Source organism: Lactuca sativa, chromosome 5 (genome assembly GCF_002870075.4).
Source record: "Lactuca sativa cultivar Salinas chromosome 5, Lsat_Salinas_v11, whole genome shotgun sequence".
Taxonomy (NCBI): Eukaryota; Viridiplantae; Streptophyta; class Magnoliopsida; order Asterales; family Asteraceae; genus Lactuca; species Lactuca sativa.
Window position 1 is genome coordinate 32203942 of NC_056627.2, and position 22534 is coordinate 32226475.

Sequence of the window (22534 nt, forward strand, 5' to 3'; positions counted from 1 at the left end):
GCATAAATACATACTGCACATACTGGGCCACGCCCGCTATTCTGGGCCTCGCCCCTACCTTGGGCCTCGCCCGCTACAACGGCCTTGCCGCTCCAGGCCCCTCCTGGCTTTGAGCCCCGCTCGGATATAGATTTGTTTCTCTTAGGCCTCGCCTGTCTCTGGGCCTCGCCCGCTAACCACATAATATAATTAGCATATAACACATAACTGAACATACCATACTGTATTCCTGTCCTTAGGCCTCGCCTGTCTTGGGCCTCGCCCCTGTCCTGTCACTAGTGAGTCATGGAACCCCGTCCAAGCTCCTACTGTAAGTAAGATACGGGCCCACGCCCATACTCACTCCATACCTATTTCGGGCCTTGCCCCTGCTCTGCTACTAGTGAGATATGGAACACCGTCCATACTCTGCTATTGGTGAGATACGGGACCTCGCCCACATTCGCCTCCCTACCAGGCATATACATGCATCACACAGACAACAAGTATACTCTATCACGCAAACCCTTCCTTGGGCACCCGGCCGACATCAGACCTTGGTCCTGAATATCATACTAGCAACCAGTGCCTAGGGCTAACCCCCAAGTCTTCCTGTTCATAACTACATGGGCCGACATTGTGGCCGTAGACCCATTTACATAAAAGGGAAAACTCACTTGCACTGCTGAACTTGCTGATAACCCCTCTGGCTGCTACCCGACAACTTTCTAAACTGCTGCTCCTCTAACTCCCCGAGCTACCAATATCAATATAACACTTAGTCTAACTATCCTCCGAAACTCAACTAATCAACTCTGGTCAAAGTCAAAGTCCTGGTCAAGGTCAACCTTTCGGGTCAACCCTACTCGCTGAGTCTGCCTACTGACTCGCCGAGTTCATACGCTCAGAGTCCTTCCATTCGCGACTCGATTCACCGAGACAGCCCCTGACTCGCCGAGTCAACCGATTTCCGAGTCCTGTCCTGTCCAACTCACTGAGTCCCCACTCAACTCACTGATTCGAGTCTTAACTTGAAGGGTTTGGGGTTTCGAGACTTGACTCGTTGAGTCCAAGAACAGACTCACCGAGTCCAAGGCAATCTTCAACAGACTCGTTGAGTTGTTCATCCAACTCGTCGAGTTCATCTCCATCTTCATACTACTCGCCGAGTCCACTCGAAGGACTCGCCGAGTCTATTCAGTCCTATATATTCAGAGACTTTTGAGTCATGCATGGACTCCAAACTGTAGATCCACTCTTCTAAAGCCTATTCCTCACGTAAAGTGGCAAACTTTATGTGTAAGGAGATCTAGGCTCAAAACACTATAAACTAGGGTTTAAGACAAAGAGGCTTTACAATCAACCCATAGACTGATGTTTTATGATTCTCTAGGCCAAGATACACTTAGATTTGAAGTAGCAACTTCATATATGGGCTTCTAACTCGAAATGGTTCTTAATCTTGCCCTAAAAGCCCCAAATCTCTTGTTAAAGGTTGATCTATATGCAAAAGAGTGAAGGTAGCGACTCATTACCTTCAAATGCTCTGGAAAATTCCACAAACTCTGGATCTACTGCCAATCCTTGAATCCCCAATGGTTCCCTTCTTCCTTCTTCCTTCAAATCGCCCAAAATGGCAAGAAAGCTTGAATGTGCAACAATGGAGGCTTAGGGTTTTGTATTCTGGATAAGAGAGGCTATAAGGAACCCAAAGGGAGAGCATGAGATGCTTAAATAGTGCACAAAGTCCCGGATTTAGGGTTTCCCCCTTCAGACCGGACTCGTCGAGTCCTCTTTTCCAACTCGCCGAGTCGACTACTTAATCGATCCCCGGATCCAACTCCGACTCGTCAAGTTCCTCCCTGGACTCGACGAGTTGACCCTTTGACTTAGGGTTTTCTTTCCTTTCTTTGCCTTTCTGATCTTGAGTGTTACAAATCTCCCCCACTTAAACTAAATTTCATCCTCGAAGTTCGCTATGGCCAACTGACCTATGATCTGCCTCCAACACTCTGTCTGGGAAACCTAACAGCCGCTGGCTACCTTTGTTGGCCTTCCGCCTGGTCATTCTGACTATCATTAATCCTTGCGGATAATATTCTCAGGTTTACCCCAACCCTGACCATCTTGGAAACATAACTTACTTAACTGACAATCCTTCTGGTACTCCCCGAGTACTTATGTTGGACCTCCTAGGGGTTCACCCTCTCTTCCTTGTGTTTTCTGGCCTTCTCAAAGCAACGTTCCATAACCACTACCTCCCCTATCACTGTGAAGGACCTATCCTCCACTAAATCCATTACTCTCGCTACTTCCAGTATGGGTCATTACCGCCAGTATCCACTGGACACTTCTCACTACTATAACTTAGTGCTGAGCACCCATCGATCACTAATTGTATTCTACCATAGTCTGCTTACCATTACCGCCACTAACTGAAAATCCTGCTGTCCCTTATCCACCTTTCGGATGAACCGAGACCACCCTAGTCCCTACTAATCTATCAACATCGGGATTACCGGCTCCCACCGGTCGCTAGCCCCAACACAAACTCCTAGTCGCTCCCCGCGACTTCCGCAGAAACTTAGGATACCTAATACTGCCCTCCTCTACTCTGCTACTCTGGCGCTACAAGTCCTGGGATCCTCGATCCCCTCACTTGACCCTAAGGTCCTTACCAGGTCCCACCTGTGCTACTAAAACTCACGGGCCTCGCCCACGGGTCTCACCTGACTATACTACCGATCAACCCTACTCACAGGTCTCACCTATACTGTTACTCACCTACGAGCCTCGCCCACGGGTCTCACCCAACTACATCCTAGAGCGGTCTTTTCCAAGGTCTCACCTCTCTAGGCTATGCAGGCAAGCTCCATACTATTCTCATCCATTACCCAATCCCGATTCCTACCTGGGTCACTAGGAGGTAAGGGCCTCGCCCCAACTCCGCTAACTAGGAGATACGGGCCCCCACCCATTCTCCGCTAACTAAGCTGCTAGGGAAAGCTACGGCTTACCCGTAGTCTTACAACACCTTCCATGCTAACTGACCGCTAGTGAATGCTACGGCTACCCCGTAGGCTTACAACACTTTCCACTTCTGACTGCTACTGGAGAATGTTGCGGCTCTCCCGCCACTCTACAATGCTCTACATGTTGTCCCTGCCACTGACTATTAACACGAAAGCATCCCATGCTAACCGTTCTCAAGATCCTCATTCCAACTCTTTCGATTCCTACAGGCGATCCTCCAACCCAAATTCCAAACCCGATACTGACTAATTTGATTACATGAACTAACTGCTGAGAAGTCTCTCAAACTCCCCACGCTGAACTCTTCAATCCATCAATCACTGTGCTACTTCTTTTCCTTCTCAAAGGTCGTGTACTTATTCTGGATCTGCGTGCTCTTACCCTTGTACACTTGGAGGGTTCTCCCCCACTCTGATCTTGCTTGTACCTTGTAGCTCGATGCTTGAGAAGAATTCCTAATTTTCTCTACTACTCTGAAATCGATCTGTTGACAACCCAAGCTTGCCACAGCTAGGGATCTAACAAGTCCATTACTCAATAACACCTTCCTGAATCCAGCGGGACACTACTGAGTCCTACATAAGCATGATATAATTACTGCATCCTATGTAACTTGCTTCAACAGGGCACAACCCCTAACTACCAGTTTCCCGGTCTCATCTCGGCCTTTCCCGAATTGAGTACGGATCCTTTGCTTTCAGTAGTACGAGCCCATACTACCTTCCACATTTATCCGTACTTTCCTCAAGAACTAATTCGACTCCACCAGGTCCCTTTTCCGACTACTACTGCTCCCAGCACTACCTCATCCTAGGCTTACCCTAGGGAAACCTCTGACTCAAACCAAACCAGTCCTCAGCCGCTGAAGGCCTGCTTGTGATTCCAATTAGCCATCACCTAGATACCATCACATGTGACGAGGCTCAGATAATCCTTCGAGTAAAAGACTCGTCCCTACAACGGTTGGACTCAAACAAGAGCTGCGCAATAGGGCCAAATCCAGCACTCTGAGATTATTCAACCCTGATCACATGTGACGTGACGTATTCACCTAATGGCTAACTCCCATCACTCAGCATCCCACAATGCACAAAGCAAGCAGCATTCAGACAAGGGAAAATCTAACCATAACATACTCAAGCAATCATAATCTCATATCAAGAATCTGTACTAGCATGCAACATAAGCTCATAAACTCATGCATAACCTAAACAGGCTATCCTACTACTGTCTAACCAGTACTATCATGCAGCTCGAAAGCACATATAACAGGCACATAAGGCATCCTCCTTAGATCCTTAGTCCTAATCTAGCATGCTGTTCTACTAAATGATAATCATAACATAAACTTGTATGGGTATTTTGGGGTACTGACTTGAGCTCGGCCGATTGCATGCACCACACCCCTTTTCTCTTATAAAAGTTCTTTTCTTTCTGAATTCTTTTTGCTTTTCTAAAACTGTACATACTCGGCCACGCCCGCTATTCTGGGCCTCGCCCCCTACCTCGGGCCTCGCCCGCTACAACGGCCCCGCCGCTCCAGGCCCCGTCTGGCTTCGAGCCCCGCTCAGATACATATCTGTTTCTCTTAGGCCTCGCCTGTCTCTGGGCCCCGCCCGCTAACAACATAATACAATTAGCATATAACACATAATTGAACATACCCTACTGTATTCTTGTTGTAAGTCCCTAATCTGCCTGTGTATCAATCAGATCCGTTTGATGGTGCGGAATCCCAATCAAACGGATGATGTCAGATCAAATGGAAGAGAAGGAGAAAAAGAATATTAATAATCTTGATTGTATTGATGATATGAATGAAATTCCTTACAATAGATTCTCTCACACAATATGCTCTCTCTTCCTCTCTCTCTTGGCCGTACAATCTCTAGGGTTCATCAATCCGTTCCTCACACCCTAACACCTATATTTATACTTGGGAGTATGGGCTAACTGAACATGGGCCGTAAATGGGTTTACGGCCGTAAGGTGTTTACGGCCGTAAACTCAACCGTAAACATGACCGTAAACTCATAAACATTACAAAAAAAATACATTTGCCTAGAAAAGTAAAGTATAAACCATCTTTTGACCCAACAATCTCCCCTTTGGTTTATAGCTTTCTTTTCTTAATGACCCAACAAGCTCCCCCTAAAAAGTAGTTGGCTCTTCTTGTCAATCTTCAATGGGAGCTTTGGCTTCAGCTTTAATCTTCGATGACTTCACGACTTCGAGATGAACTTGATGAATCTTCAATGAATGACTTCATCTTGAGCACTTGAACTTTTCTTCAGAATTTGGCATTAAACACACATTGGGTGAGGAGGCTTGACATACTGATTCTTGAAAGATGGCGCTTTCAGCTTGCGAATCTTCAGAGAGAACATCAGAAAGAACAAATCTTCTGGATCACTTCAGCAGGTTTAAGATAGCAGCAGACTGATTGAGGAGGGTTCAATGTAATCCGTCACATAATCTTCAATTTCAGCTTCACCTTGCTTCTGGGGTTGAAAGATTGAATTTGAAAGAATAATCTTCATTTCTTGCTCCTTTGAATGAGAATTCTTCGATGCTCATGGACGAAGCCTTTGGCTTAGAAATCTTTAACACAAACTCCATGAGTTTCATCTTCACATGAAATCACTTTTCAAGACAAAACAAAACTAAAAGAAAACTTAGCACACAAATTAAAAAAAAAAACAAAAATATTTTTGGATTTTTCATATTTTCTGAAAAAGAAATAAAACAGAAATAACACTATTTTTAATTTTTAATTTTCTGATTTTTTTTTTAAATTTATTTCTCCCCTAATATTTAAATTAGAAGAACACTATGAACAAACTTAACAAAAACCAAAGTAATAGCTAACTTTAAGAGTGATTTGGGATCAAAGTTGTTGGACAACCTTATTCCACTTGTCGGTACCCTTATCTTCACATCTTTGTCTGATCGATCGCCAGTATTGTGGTCCACTTAAACACGAAACATTTGTGACAAGATTTTGACAATTTACCAATGACATGATACATGCATATATCTAATTATAACTTTATTATCATGATTGGCCCTAATTCTTAAATAAATTTTTCTTAAGACCATTTAACTGACTACAACCAGGGATATTGTAGTCCACCTAAATCGAGCATCGAGATCTATAGACAATCTGTATGTGTTCAATTTTAAGTGTGCTAGAACATGTTTCCCGCTTCCTGATATGCCCCAGCCATCAAGAACTTCCAGAGTACTCCTTACAGTGAGCAGACAACCATTAAGAGAGAGGATAGATTCAGAATTCTATTACTTATTACTTCAGAGGAATTGAGAAATAGAAGGTTGCATATGCTGTGTACCAGGTCGGATTAGAAGTCACGCAAAGGAGACAACATATGGCTAACAGATGAGAGAACTTTCATATATATAGTCTGCAGAGAAATAGAGTTGCATATGTTGTGTACCAGGTCGGATTTGAAGTCACACAAAGGAGACAACATATGGCTAACAGACGGAAAGAAAGAAAATGATATTCTACAGACCTAATTTATCGGAATTTACCAGTCGTCCCATCCAACCGGAATTAAGGACAGAATCCGCACATCGAGGAAAAGTGAATCCACAGTTCTAGATACGGGTTATTTAATGTGACCGGCAGATTATCATGTATATCTCCCTGCTTAACCTATCCGAGCGTCATGAAATCAGGTTAAACAGATCTAACTAGGTCAAAGTTTGTCAAGTCCTTAAATTCATTAGGTTCAACTTTCCCTAGTCAAGTCCATTTAAAATCTTTCGTGCCTACCAGCGCATCGAGCACAGAGCGTAGACAATTCAACTTAGGTACGTTACGTAGATTCAGATTGCCCGTTATCACTTGCCAATTTCATTTCCCAAAACATCTCCTACAAGCACATTCCATTAACACCACATTTTGATTTTCTGATTTTCTAATGTTTTTGAATTTTTTAAAATTTTAAAATTTTTTTTTTGTTTTTATTTCTCGCCCTAAATTTGTGTATAGGAAAGAAACTAAAGTAAATCGCAAATTTAAACTATCCTAAAACAAAAATTAGTCTTTAAATCAAATCAGCTTAAGAAAAATTCAGGAGTATAGAGAAGAAAACGCATACTGTAATTCACCGATTGAATCTGCATTTAGAAGGTCTGAGAACAGCAAGCATAATCTCAAAACAGATCCGAAAATTCTTCATGTCATTAAGCACTAACCCCATTTGTGATATCTTCCTTTCTTCCTTTCCCGAAAAGGACACATACTCTCAACAAAGGTCTGAATGTTGTACAGTTGAGAGATGTCCCCAATCATACACCAAGAGCAGCCACTACCAACAAACCGAAGTCTGATGATATGCCTCCATAGCTACTCCAGCACAAAGCGGGATCAGTTGGTCTTTGGAACCCAGTCCATTTTGAAACTGGGTCGACCTTTGTCATCAACGCATGATACTCTCTCCCATGACATATCCTGCTTATCACAAACAGAAGATGTAGAAACGTTAGAAGCATTAGAAGATTTGGGAGTTTTCACCTTCGGTACCTATCTATATTCGGGTTTAACCCATTTCTTGTTCGATCCGTTGGGTGCCTCGGCACTTGCTTTGGAACTTGAAGCCGATCTTTGAGATGACTTTGACTTAGCCGGTCTTTGTTTCACTGGAGCATCTCTTGGATTGGGCTTCTTGGCCGACACTCCCTTCTTGCCCTTGGCATTCGGATTCTTGGCCTTGTGGGTTTGATTCTTTGCTTTTTGTGCGTTCCAGTCAACATTGTCTAAACGTGAACTGGAAGGATTTCTTTTGAAGTATCTCCCACTTGGAACGTTCTATCGGCCTTGAGCATAGTAGGGAGCGTATGCGCGATTTGGACAGTTTTGGGCAATGTGTCTAGGTGTTCCACAGTGTCTGAACATGTCTTTTTCTTCACTGTGAAGTCATTTCTTCTTGCCCCTGGTGGTGTATCCTTGCCTTGTCTCTTGTTTTTCCCACACGCATAGTTGCAACAGGCACTCTGTTTCACTGGAATTGGTGGCCTGTATTTCTCAACGGCAGGTTGATTAGAAGCAGTTGAGTTCGAAGCAACAGATTCAGAGTTCAAGGAGATGTTGGTTTGTTCAATGGTGTTCTCCTTGTTCTCATCCTCTGCTACTTTACCTGCGCATAAAGTAGAAGCATTAGCATTTTCAACTTGAATGCCTCCTGACACAAATCCAGCTGGTTTGCCATATCGAAGATGTGGCTCCCTGTCAGTTTCGTCCTATGTCATAGGGATGGATGTGTAGTTATGATTATAAGGAGGAGGAACACTATCATACCCTAGACCCTTGCTTTGATTTTCTTTGAATTTTAATTAGGTTTCATATAAGGACTTGACTGTCTTACTTGACGCAGAATAATTTTTGAAACTAACGTCTGTTTTTCCACACTTAATTTTTAAAGCGTCAAGTTCTTTAGTTACAACAGCAAGTTGTCTCTTAATATAGTCATAATTTTCACACTTGTTGCTATACTCTTCCTGAAGTTTCCTAAAGTCCTTGGTGTTTGCTTCTAATTCAGCCTTCAGGGGTTTCTGTCCTTTCCTGAGTTGATATCCTTCATATCTCAGGTCCTCAACTTCTCTTTTAAATAAATTGATTTGTTCCTGAAGAAATTTAACCGTAGCTTCACAAGCTGGAGTACATGTAACTTCAGTGACCGGAATGTTTTCAGAACTCATTGTTTTTCTACACTTCAAAGCATCAAGTTCTACAATTACATTAGCAAGACTAAGATGATTGAGATCTTTTGTCTTCTTGATGATAGCTACGTTCATATCCCACGATTTTGGAAGTGAATTCAATAGCCTTTTTTTATCTCAGATTTGGACAAGAAGATCCCAGCTATATTCATCTCAGTAGTGAGTGTGGTAAATCGCTGCAACTGAGCTTCGAGGGTTTCTCTAGGGATATAATCGAAAATGTTGAAATTTTGTCTTAACATATCCTGACGGTTCTCTTTCATGTCTTCAAATCCCTTGTTGACCTCAAAAACCAATTAAAAAGCACAACTAAAAGCCAAAATCAAACTTTAAAAGTCAAACCCTTTGATTATAAAAGTCAACCTTAAAAGTCAAATTTAAAAGTTAAACTCAAAAGTCAAACTTGAAAAGTCAAACTTAAAAGTCAAACCGAAAAGTTAAATTTGAAAATTTAAAAGTTAAACGAAAAAGTCAAAGTTTAAAATCAAAGGTCAAACCTGAAAGTCAAAGTCAAAATTTAAGGTCAAAAGTTAAAAAATAAAAGTCAAAAATTAAAATATAATTTTATTTATTAATTTTAATTTAATTTAATTTAATTATTTATTTATTATTATTATTTTTATTGTTATTTTTTTATTTTGGATGAAAAAAGAATTTAGAATTAAAAGGAATTGAATTTGGGCTGAAAGTGTAAAAAATGCGAAACTTGAAGCGAAATATACGGGTTATGTTTTAAATTTCGGAGGAATGAAACAAGAAGCTTTGCTAGTTGAGATGGTAAGGCGCTGTGTTTGGGATTTGGAGGTCTTGGGTTCGATCCTCGGCACCTCCAATGTGCGTCTTATTTTTGATGCGATGCGAAGCTGGTTGCGAGGCCGAGGTGCGAGGATGAGCTGCGAGGCCGTAAACCACCGAGGCCAAGGCTACAAGCTCAGGCCGTAAACGTGCGAGGCCTCGGACCGTAACCTCTGACCGCGAACTCCTCGGACCGCAAACTCTTCGGAACCCTAGCCGTCGGCCGCAAACTCCTCGCAAAAAATATCGTTTTTTCGACTTTTTTGCTCCAAAACTCGATCAAAAACCCTTTTTTATGAAAAACACGAAGAACAAACCCCCCTTATTTTTTAGAGATCTATCCAAAAACGCAAAAATATTTCGAAAATAAGATCAAATAATGCCCCAAATCTAACAAAATTGACTGATACAACTTGGCTCTGATACCAATTGTAAGTCTCTAATCTGCCTGTGTATCAATCAGATCCGTTTGATGGTGCAGAATCCCAATCAAACGGATGGTGTCAGATCAAATGGAAGAGAAGGAGAAGAAGAATATTAAGAATCTTGATTGTATTGATGATATGAATGAAATTCCTTACAATAGATTCTCTCACACAGTATGCTCTCTCTTCCTCTCTCTCTCTTGGCCGTACAATCTCTAGGGTTCATCAATCCGTTCCTCACACCCTAAATGTAAAGTCCCTAATTTGCCCGTGTATCAGTCAGATCCGTTTGATGGCGGAATCCGAATCAAACGGATGATGTCAGATCAAATAGAAGAGAAGGAGAAGAAGAATAATATAAATCTTGTTTTATTTGATGATTAGAATGTAGATCCAAATACAAGATTCATACACACTCGTTTTTCTCTTGCTAGGCCGTAAACTCTCTTCTGTTCATCCATCTCTACTCCTCACCCTAACACCTCTATTTATACAAGGGAACATGGGCCGGAAACAAATGGGTCGTAAATGAGTTTATGGCCGTAAGGTGTTTACGACCGTAAACTAGACCATAAACTCATAAATATTACACAAAATACAATTGCTCAGAAAAGTAAAGTATAAACCATATTTTGACCCAACAATCTCCCCCTTGGTTTATAGCTTTCTTTTCTTAATGACCTAACAAGCTCCCCCTAAAAAGTAGTTGGCTCTTCTTGTTGATCTTCAATGAGAGCTTGGCTTCAGCTTTAACCTTCGATTTCTTCACAACATCTGGATGAACATATGAATCTTCAATAATTGACTTCATCTTGATCAGTTGGGCATTTCTTCAGAATTTGGCATTGATCGCAAGTTGGGTGAGGAGGCTTGATGTACTGATTCTTGAAAGATAGCTCTTTCAACTTGAGAATATTCAGAGAGAACATCAGAGATAATTGAACTTTTAGATCACTTCAGCAGGTTTAAGATAGCAGCAGACTGATTGAGGAGGCTTCAATGCAATCTGTCACATATTCTTCAATTTCAGCATCACCTTGCTTCTGGGGTTGAAAGATTGAATGTTGAAAGAATAATCTTCATTTCTTGATCCATCGAATGCGAATTCTTCGATGCTCACGGACGAAGCCTTTGGCTCAGAAATCTTCAACACAAACTCCATGAGTTTCATCTTCACCTAAAATCACTTTTCAAGACAAAACAAAACTAAAAGAAAACTTAGAAGAAAAAGTAAAACAGAAATAACACTATTTTTTATTTTGAATTTTTTATTTTTGTTTGTTTTTTTTTAATTCTCCCTTTTATTTAAATTAGAAGAACACTATGAACAAACTTAACAAAAACAAAAATAATAGCTAAATTTAAGAGTGATTTGGGATCAAAGTTTTTAGATAGCCTTTATCCGCTTGTCGGTACCCTTATCTTCACATCTTCGTCTGATCGATCACCAGTATTGTGGTCCACTTAAACACGAAAAATTTGTGACAATTTTGGACAATTTACCAATGACATGATACATGCATATATCTAATTGTAACTTTATTATCATGACTGGCCCTAATTCTTAAATAAAATTTTCTTATGACCATTTAACTGACTACAACCAGGGATATTGTTGTCCACCTAAATCGAGCAGCGAGATCTACAAACAATCTGTATGTGTTCAATTTTAAGTGTACTAGAACATGTTTCCCGCTTCCTGATATGCCCCAGCCATCAAGAACTTCCAGAGTACTCCTTACACCGGGTGAGCAGACAACCATTCAGAGAGAGGATAGATTCAGAATTCTATTACTTATTGTTTCAGAGGGGTTGAGAAGTAGAAGGTTGCATATGCTGTGTACCAGGTCGGATTAGAAGTCACGCAAAGGAGACAGCATATGGCTAACAGATAAGAAGTATTTCACATATATAACCTGCAGAGAAATAGAGTTGCATATGTTGTGTACCAGGTCGGATTGGAAGTCATGCAAAGGAGACAACATATGACTAACAAACGGAAAGAAAGAAAATGATATTCTACAGACCTAATTTATCGGAATTTACCAGTCGCCCCATCCAACCGAAATTAAGGACAGAATCCGCACATCGAGGAAAAGTGAATCCACAGTTCTAGATACGGGTCATTTAATGTGACCGGTAGATTCCCATGTATATCTCCCTACTTAACCTATCCGAGCGTCGTGACATCAGGTTAAACGGATCTAACTAGGTCAAAGTTTGTCAAGTCCTTAAATTCATTAGGTTCAACTCTCCCTAGTTAAGTCCATTTAAAATCTTTCGTGCCTACAAGCGCATCGAACACAGAGCATAGACGATTCAACTTAGGTATGTTACGCCGATTCAGATTGCCAGTTATCACTTGCTAATTTCATTTCCCAAAACATCTCCCTCAAGTTTTCTTTTCATTTACACCATATTTTTTTGGATTTTCTGATTTTGTAATGTTTTTGGATTTTTTTTTTTAAATTTTCTAATTTTTGTTTTGTTTTTATTTCTCCCCCTAAATTTGTGCATATGAGTGAAACGAAAGTAAATGCGCAAATTTAAACTATCCTAAAACAAAATTTTGTCTTTAAAGCGAATCAGCTTAAGAAAAACTCCGGAGTATAGAGAAGAAAACGCAAACCGTAATTCACCGAATGAATCTGCATTCAGAAGGTCTGAGAACAGCATGCATAATCTCAGAACAGATCTGAAAATTCTTCATATCATTAAGCACTAACCCCATTTGTGATCTCTTCCTTTCTTCCCTTCCCGCAACGGACACATACTCTCAAATAATGTTCTGAGTGTTGTACAGTTGAGAGACGTCCCCAATCATATGCCAGGAGAAGCCACTACCAACAAATCGAAGTCTGATGATATGCCTCCATAGCTGCTCCAGCACAGAGCGGGATCAGTTGGTCTTTGGAACCCAGTCCATTTTGAAACCGGGTCGACCTTTTTCATCCTTGCACGGTACTTTCTCCCATGACATGTCCTGTTTATCACAAACAGAAGATGTTGAAATATTAGAGTCGATAGTTGATTTGGGAGGTTGAACCTTTGGTACCCATTTGTAGTTAGGTTTAACCCATTTCTTTTTCGATCTGATGGGTGCCTCGGCACTTGCTTTGGAACTTGAAGCCGATCTTTGAGATGACTTTGACTTAGCCGGTCTTTGTTTCACTGGAGCATCTCTTAGATTTGTCTTCTTGGCAGGCATTTCCTTCTTGCCATTGGGATTCGGATTCTTTGCCTTGTGGGTTTGATTCTTGGCCTTCTGTGCGTTCCAGTCACCATTGTCTGAACGTGACCTGGAAGGGTTTGTTTTGAAGTATCTCCCACTTGGTGCGTTTTTCCATCCTTGTGCGCAGTAGAGAACGTATGCGCGATTTGGACAGTTTCTGGCAATGTGTCCAGGTGTTCCACAGTGAAAACAAGTCTTTTTCTTCACTGTGAAGTCATTTATTCCTGCCCCTGGTGACGTATCCTTGCCTTGTCTCTTATTTTTCCTACACGCACAGTTGCAACAGGCACTCTGTTTAGCTTGAAATGGTGGCCTATATTTACCAACGGCAGGTTGATTAGAAGCAACAGATTTAGAGTTCAAGGGGTCGTTTGTTTGTTCAGAAAAACTTGCCTTGCTCTCATCCTCTGCTACTTTACCTGCACATGAAGTAGAAACATTAGTATTTTCAACATTAATAACTCCTCCTGACACAAATCCAGCTCGTTTTCCATATCGAAGATGTGGCTCCCTGTCAGTTTCGTCATGTGGCATAGGGATGGATGTGTAGTTATGATTATAAGAGGAGGTACACTATCATACCCTAGACCCTTGTTTTGATTTTCTTCGAATTTTAATTGGGTTTCATATAAGGACTCGACTGTCTGACTTGACGCAGTATAATTTTTGAAACTGACATCAGTTTTTCCACACTTAATTTTTAAAGCGTCAAGTTCTTCAGTTACAGCAGCAAGTTGTCTCTTAACATAATCATAATTTTCACACTTGTTGCTATACTCTTCCTGAAGTTTCCTAAAGTCCTTGGTTTTTGCTTCTAACACAGCTGAAACACCCAGATTTCCAAAAATAAAATTTTTATTTAATTAACCACTTTAATATTAAAAACACTTGTTTAAAATCTTATTCACATTCAAATTACAAAACGTAGTTTCATTTCCATTAATAAAGAAGACCAGGATCCTCCAAAACTCAACTCTTTCTTCGGTGTGTACAATCGAACCGTTGCCATCCCGCGTTACTGTAAGAACCTGAAACCACGTAACATAAACAACGTAAGCACGAAGCTTAGTGAGTTCCCCAATATACCTTACGCACATACGCCATCCGGCCCGGACCGTTCGGTCCACATAACATTGCCTTCCGGCCCGGATCTTTCGATCCACATAATATCGCCTTCCGGCCCGTACACATATATAACACATAATACAAATACTCTAACACATAAAGCACATATATCACATATCATACCTGACCTTTCTGTCACATAATACCTTGCCTTCCGGCCCTTATATAAGCATGTATATCACACGTAGCAGCTAACTTTCCATTCATAGCATACAACCATAACACATAACATACTTGACCTTCCGGTCACACAATCAAACCCTTCCGGGTGAGGTATAGTGAGAAGACTCACCTCGCGGTCACTGGAAGATAGCAACTCCCGAAATCCCTTGCACTTGATCCTCCGAGCTCCAAGCTCCCTGTCTCAGCATATATCCCTTTTTAGCACTTCTATCTTCCACGTTAACTGACTCTAAGAAATCACACCAGTCAACTCTGGTCAACAGTCCATTGTCAGCTCGACTGGACTCGGCGAGTTCCCTGGCAACTCGGCGAGTCTAGTCGTCCTCACCAAATCCTGCAGAATCCCTTTCTACTCGTCGAGTATCCCTCTTGACTCGACGAGGTCCTCGTGGAAGAATCGCGGGGCCACCCCGACTCTACTCGCCGAGTCTGATGAACAACTCGGCGAGTCCCAGTACATCTTCAAGCTACTCGCCGAGTCTGAAGAACAACTCGGCGAGTCCATGCCATGCAGACGAGTAACTGCTTCCTGAAATACGTATGGTCCCGAAATACACAATCATGGGGCCTCCTGGACCTCTAATCATCCTATTACCGGGTATAAACTTTTGCATAACAACACAATAATCCATCAAATCCCCAAATGGGTTTCACAAACCCTAATCCCATAACACATCAACATAGCAGAGGATAATTCGAGTTCTTACCTGAATAATGTATCCTCTTTGCCCCCAATCCTCAGAATGTGACTCCCTTGCTGCTCCTTTAGCCAATCCCTTCTCTTCCTTGCACAACCATTCTTCCAAGATCAACAATAGCTCTAAGACTTTGCTCCAGAGGCCATAGTCGTTTAGGGTTCTCCACAATCGGCCTAAAGACGTGAAATGACGACATAACAACCCTTAAATACGACCCAATACGAAACGGCTAGGGTTTCTGCTGAACAGCGTCGACTCGCCGAGTCCATACCTGGACTCGTCGAGTCCAGTCGCGAACCCGCGACCAACTCTGCGACCCTACTCGGCGAGTCTGGCTCCAACTCGCCGAGTCCCCCTTTTAAAACACCCCAAAATGCAATTTAACAATACCTAAGATTTTGGGCTGTTACAATTCTCCCCCACTAGAATTAGACTTCGCCCTCGAAGTCTCACTCTGAAAGTAGTTCTGGATGCTGCTCCCGCATCACACGTTTCGGCTTCCCTAGACACTTTCGATCTCTTCCGAGGTTGCCACTGAATCAATACTAGAGGTATCTCCTTGTTCCTCAGAATCTTGATCTTCCGATCTCCGACGGCCACTGGCCTCTCGACGTAACACAGGCTCACATCCACCTAATCGTTCTCTAGTAAAACCACTGCTGACTCATCCGCTATACACCTCTTCAACTGCGACACCTACCAGTGTCATGGATTCGTCCCAATTCCGTTGGCAGCTCCAAACGATAGGTCACCCTTCCTACCTTCGCGCCTTCACGAAAAGACTCAACATACCGGGGCCCCCCATTTACCCCTCTTCCTACATCGAAGCACCCCGTCAGAAATACGAAGTCGCTGACCTGAATCACATGCTCGAAACGGCGTCTGCCTGCATAACTTTCCTGTTAACTCTAAACGATCACTAACTCTCCGTAACCTGCTGAGTCTGCCTTGACAACTTAATTACGAACTCTGAACTGCTCATCACTCTCTGCTCCAACTCTCAACGATCACTCGACCCATAAGGGTTAGGAAACCCTGAACCACCGGAACCCCGATCCAAAGCCTACTTTGTCCATCCCAGACCAACTGAGAGATCCATTCTCATTCCCAGAGTAACTCTCACAAATTCTCCTCTTGCCGTCATATACGCGTGCTGAACTAGCCCCAACACTCGTAGATTGGAAGACCCGATACACTGATGATATCCTCGAACATCTCCCAAGATGAACCACTACATCCACCCTACACTCTGATCAGATTCACACTGAAAATTTAAAATTTTCCCTCTCCATGCATCCATTCTGCACCTCAACAGACATCCCAACCGGATGGGTTCCTATTCCACTGCCGCGAACACGATGCTCCAAAACCATACTCGAAATATTCTAACCATAACTCTGCTCTGCAGCTTTCACTTTCGCGAACTTGCACCCACTTCGGAGTTACATACCCTCCTCTTTTCCTTTTCCACGGGACTCTCTTGAACATAATGCCACTCCAACCAGTTCCACGGTACTCGCCCCAAGCGACACCACCCTTTTTGCGTAACTACTATTCACATACTCTGGTTCTCATTGCAGGGACTCTCAATCCCATGCACTCTCTTCACTCATCGAAATCACTGCCTCTGCTAAACAAGATCAACAACCCAGGGCCAGACCTTCCAATGCAATCACACTGCAACATACGTGATCCGCAAATCTCAAACTAATCCAGCAATACCAACAGAGTCTCCAGTATGACTGGACCGACTCTCATAACACATACTAGCCACTCGAGGCTATATCTCTGTGGGTCCGTACACCCAAACTCTGCGAACCCTCAGGTTCTAACTCTGGGAACCTTCCGGTTCCAGCTCTAGAAACATGCACAACATAATCCCGTGGGATTGATGCAGTACAACCATCACGTACCCCAAACGTACCAATACTCTGATCGCAAACTTCTGTTTACTTACTCAAGCTCGATCCCGACCTCCTCTCCGGCCTCCACAATCAATGCCCTAGGTCTGTATCTCGCCCTGCATATCCAACACTCGCTCTCGTCAGCCTATACTTTGCGCTGACAAACACTGCTGAATCCCGGCAGCTGAGCACCCTCACATACTTATCGATCTCCCGGAGAATTTTCTAATTCTCCCCCACTAAAGCACTGACTAACTGTCACCGATCGTCATTAACGACCTCTCAGAACAATCCTGCACAAAGAGAACATTTACCCACTGACTGCTTCCCACAAACGTAAGCAACCCTCAGCAAAACACATCTCCTCCCTGATCAATCCGCTCAAAAGAATCCGATTTTTCAATTATCCACTCCACAACTGCAGATACTACCCGTCATTCAACCCAGTGCCGCACCTCCACTATCAACCCTCACAACGATGACCAACGGAATTCCCAAGCAATAACCCATAACCAAACCCACAACCTGCCAAAGGTTGAATACCACATCGAAAACCGCACAAAGCTATCGACACTAAAACACCATACTATAACCATACCAACCATCAGGGAACAACGAATGCCAAATCGTAACCTGAAGCACCAATCCATAACCATGCCAAACCCGCGAAACAACGAATACCGCATCGAAATCCACTCTACCAGCACAAACAATACGCCACAATCAACGCAGGCTAATCAAGACATCAAGACAGTATCATACCCGCAGCTGTCCCCCCGGCACTGCTCCGTCTCCCTCTGCCGCAAGCCGATAAACACAACCCTGAGCCCTTGGGCTCTACTCCATCCTGTCCTCCTCCTGAACTCCTCAAGGTGGCCGGTGCTAGAGCCTGCACCGATCCTGCAAAAGCTGTGGACATTTGACCCTCAATTGTCCAACCTGTCGACACTGATAACAAATCCTGGAATCCCGAATTGGCACTGACTGCCGACATCCCCGTGCACCATGCCCCTCCTTTCCGCACTCGCGGCATGCACCATTGGCCAACAAGCTCCGGTGCCATCTTTCTCACACTTCCCACAAGTGTGACCGCTCCGATCCCCCATTCTAACGTCTATGATCATGGACCGTTTCGGCGCCGACTGCGACTGCATCGGGGCCTGCCTCATCTCACGCAACTGCTACTCAACCTCTAACTCACGCCACATGGCGGCCTCCTGCGATACCAACACGGTCTCGCGCCTCTGCGCAGACACGAACTGTCTGATACCCCTTTGAGCATATTCGAATATTTGGGCATCTGAGCCTGCTCTGAAGCGAACTCAGGGCAAACGTCGCCCTCTCAATAAACATCCCGGTGCTCTCAGTCACCGACTCCAAATCCTGCTTCAGCTTAAGGAATTCCCAAGCCAATCTCTCCTTTTCACCTCGCGGAACATAGCGAGTACTGAACATCTTTATGAATTGATCCCATAAAACCGCAGTCCTCGGCGCATCGGAAAATGACCTCGTAGTCAATCTCCATCAATCCTTCGCCCCGAGCCTCAATAGGTTCAGAGCACACTTCACCCTCTGATCAGCAGGGCATAAACCCATGGAGAAACACCCCTCCACGTCTGATAACCATCTCATAGCAACAATCGAGTCCTGAACTCCATCGAATGTGGGAGGCTTCGCACGATAGAAGTCCCGGTACTAAAAACCCCGACTAGCCTCTTTCTCTGCCGTTGCTACAGCCGCTGTAACCGCCGCGGCAGCCGTCTCTTGCGAAAACCGCATATCGCTCATCAAACTACTTCAATCATAGTGGTCCTGATCGACCCAAACAATTCTGGCGACTCAGCCCGCAACAATGCAGCAATCTCATCACGCAGGATCTCGCGAATCCTCGCATCCCGCTCGCTCGTGCCCGCCCGATCGATAACCGGATAACAAGATAGCCACAAGCATCATCCACTATGAACCATGGTACTCATCCCATGACATCCTTCCTCAACATGCTTCGGTGTATGGTACCTGAACCATAGCACCATTCCTCAACCTGCTCCAATGTATAGCACTCGAACCACAACCTCTATCACAATCTGTTCCGATGTATGGTGCCCTGACCATAACATCACTCTGTATCCGCTCCGATGTATGGTATCCGAACCATAACATCACCCCTCAATCTGTTCCTTAGGACCTTCAGAATGCCCCCTGTATCAAGTATGGGTCCTCTGCTTTCAGTAGTACGGGCCCATACTACCTGCCACATCTACCCATACTTTCCACACGGACCATTCCAGAGTTCCTAAGTAGCTGATAAACCTGCTCTTTCACCAATCGCATCGCGCGTGCTCGCTTTCCAGCGAAATCCTCTACTCTACCAGCGCACTCATCTGGCTAGGTTTACTCCCTAATCCCTTCCGCCGTCCTCCCACTTCCTTGCTATCAGCTGCTGAAGAGTTCCTAATGATGCCAGCCCTCTACCTCCTGAGTATCGTCATACTCACTTGGTAGCTGACTCCCATCATCAATATCTCCACAAAGCACAAAGCAAGCAGCATTCGAGCATTGAAGCATACATAGGACTCCCCATCTGTGGTAGCTCCACCTTCTCGATTCCTCCTCGGAAGTACCTCTGTACTCCGTAGCCTTACCCCTTGTGCGTTCTAACTAGATACTCTCACTCATCACATACACATAAAAGTATAACGCACATATAACAGCAAACCCTAGACTAAGGCATCACAAATCAGGCCACTCTAGTCCTAAGATGTGAAATACCTAGCCTGTCTCTAGCATGCAATAATATCTCATGAAGTGCATAATAGATATTTCATAATACAAAAGTAAGAGTATTTTGGGAAGTCACCGTTTGGCTCTGGCTGATTGTACACACTGCTCTTTCTTGCTTTCTCTTTGAACTCTTATTCACTTTTAGAAAACCATTTATTTGGAAAACTTTTTCTTACTCCCTCAGTTTGAGTCCAGATTTACCCGTAGGCGCGTCCGAATCCCTCAAACCTGGCTCTGATACCAATTTGAAACACCCAGATTTCCAAAAATAAAATTTTTATTTAATTAACCACTTTAATATTAAAAACACTTGTTTAAAATCTTATTCACATTCAAATTACAAAACGTAGTTTCATTTCCATTAATAAAGAAGACCAGGATCCTCCAAAACTCAACTCTTTCTTCGGTGTGTACAATCGAACCGTTGCCATCCCGCGTTACTGTAAGAACCTGAAACCACGTAACATAAACAACGTAAGCACGAAGCTTAGTGAGTTCCCCAATATACCTTACGCACATACGCCATCCGGCCCGGACCGTTCGGTCCACATAACATTGCCTTCCGGCCCGGATCTTTCGATCCACATAATATCGCCTTCCGGCCCGTACACATATATAACACATAATACAAATACTCTAACACATAAAGCACATATATCACATATCATACCTGACCTTTCTGTCACATAATACCTTGCCTTCCGGCCCTTATATAAGCATGTATATCACACGTAGCAGCTAACTTTCCATTCATAGCATACAACCATAACACATAACATACTTGACCTTCCGGTCACACAATCAAACCCTTCCGGGTGAGGTATAGTGAGAAGACTCACCTCGCGGTCACTGGAAGATAGCAACTCCCGAAATCCCTTGCACTTGATCCTCCGAGCTCCAAGCTCCCTGTCTCAGCATATATCCCTTTTTAGCACTTCTATCTTCCACGTTAACTGACTCTAAGAAATCACACCAGTCAACTCTGGTCAACAGTCCATTGTCAGCTCGACTGGACTCGGCGAGTTCCCTGGCAACTCGGCGAGTCTAGTCGTCCTCACCAAATCCTGCAGAATCCCTTTCTACTCGTCGAGTATCCCTCTTGACTCGACGAGGTCCTCGTGGAAGAATCGCGGGGCCACCCCGACTCTACTCGCCGAGTCTGATGAACAACTCGGCGAGTCCCAGTACATCTTCAAGCTACTCGCCGAGTCTGAAGAACAACTCGGCGAGTCCATGCCATGCAGACGAGTAACTGCTTCCTGAAATACGAATGGTCCCGAAATACACAATCATGGGGCCTCCTGGACCTCTAATCATCCTATTACCGGGTATAAACTTTTGCATAACAACACAATAATCCATCAAATCCCCAAATGGGTTTCACAAACCCTAATCCCATAACACATCAACATAGCAGAGGATAATTCGAGTTCTTACCTGAATAATGTATCCTCTTTGCCCCCAATCCTCAGAATGTGACTCCCTTGCTGCTCCTTTAGCCAATCCCTTCTCTTCCTTGCACAACCATTCTTCCAAGATCAACAATAGCTCTAAGACTTTGCTCCAGAGGCCATAGTCGTTTAGGGTTCTCCACAATCGGCCTAAAGACGTGAAATGACGACATAACAACCCTTAAATACGACCCAATACGAAACGGCTAGGGTTTCTGCTGAACAGCGTCGACTCGCCGAGTCCATACCTGGACTCGTCGAGTCCAGTCGCGAACCCGCGACCAACTCTGCGACCCTACTCGGCGATTCTGGCTCCAACTCGCCGAGTCCCCCTTTTAAAACACCCCAAAATGCAATTTAACAATACCTAAGATTTTGGGCTGTTACAACAGCCTTCAGGGGTTTCTGTCCTTTCCTGAGTTGATATCCTTCATATCTCAGGTCCTCAACTTCTCTTTTAAATAAATCAATTTGTTCCTGAAGAAATTTAATCGTAGCTTCACAAGCTGGAGTACATGTAACTTCAGTGACCAGAATGTTTTCAGAACTCATTGTTTTTCTACACTTCAAAGCATCAAGTTCTACAATTACATCAGCAAGACTAAGATGATTGAGATCTTTTGTCTTCTTGATGATAGCCACGTTCATATCCCACGATTTTCGGAAGTGAATTTAGCAGCTTTTTGTTTATCTCGGACTTAGTCAAGAAGATCCCGACTATATTCATCTCAGTAGTAAGTGTAGTAAATCGCTGCAATTGAGTTTCGAGGGTTTCTCCAGGGATATAATCGAAAATGTTGAAATTTTGTCTTAACATATCCTAACGACTCTCTTTCATGTTTTCAACTCCCCTCGTAGACCTTAAAATCAATTAAAAGCACAACTAGAAACTAAAATAAAACTTAAAAGTCAAACCCTTTGATTATAAACCTCAAAAGTCAACCTTAAAAGTCAAATTTAAAAAGTTAAACTTAAAAGTCAAATTTAAAAAGTTAAACTTAAAAGTCAAATTTAAAAAATTAAACCCAAAAGTCAAACTTGAAAAGTCAAACCGAAAAGCTAAATTTGAAAGTTTAAAAGCTAAACGAAAAAGTCAAAGTTTAAAATCAAAGATCAAACTTGGAAGTCAAAGTCAAAATTTTAAATAAAAAGTAAAAAAATAAAAGTCAAAAATAATTTTTTT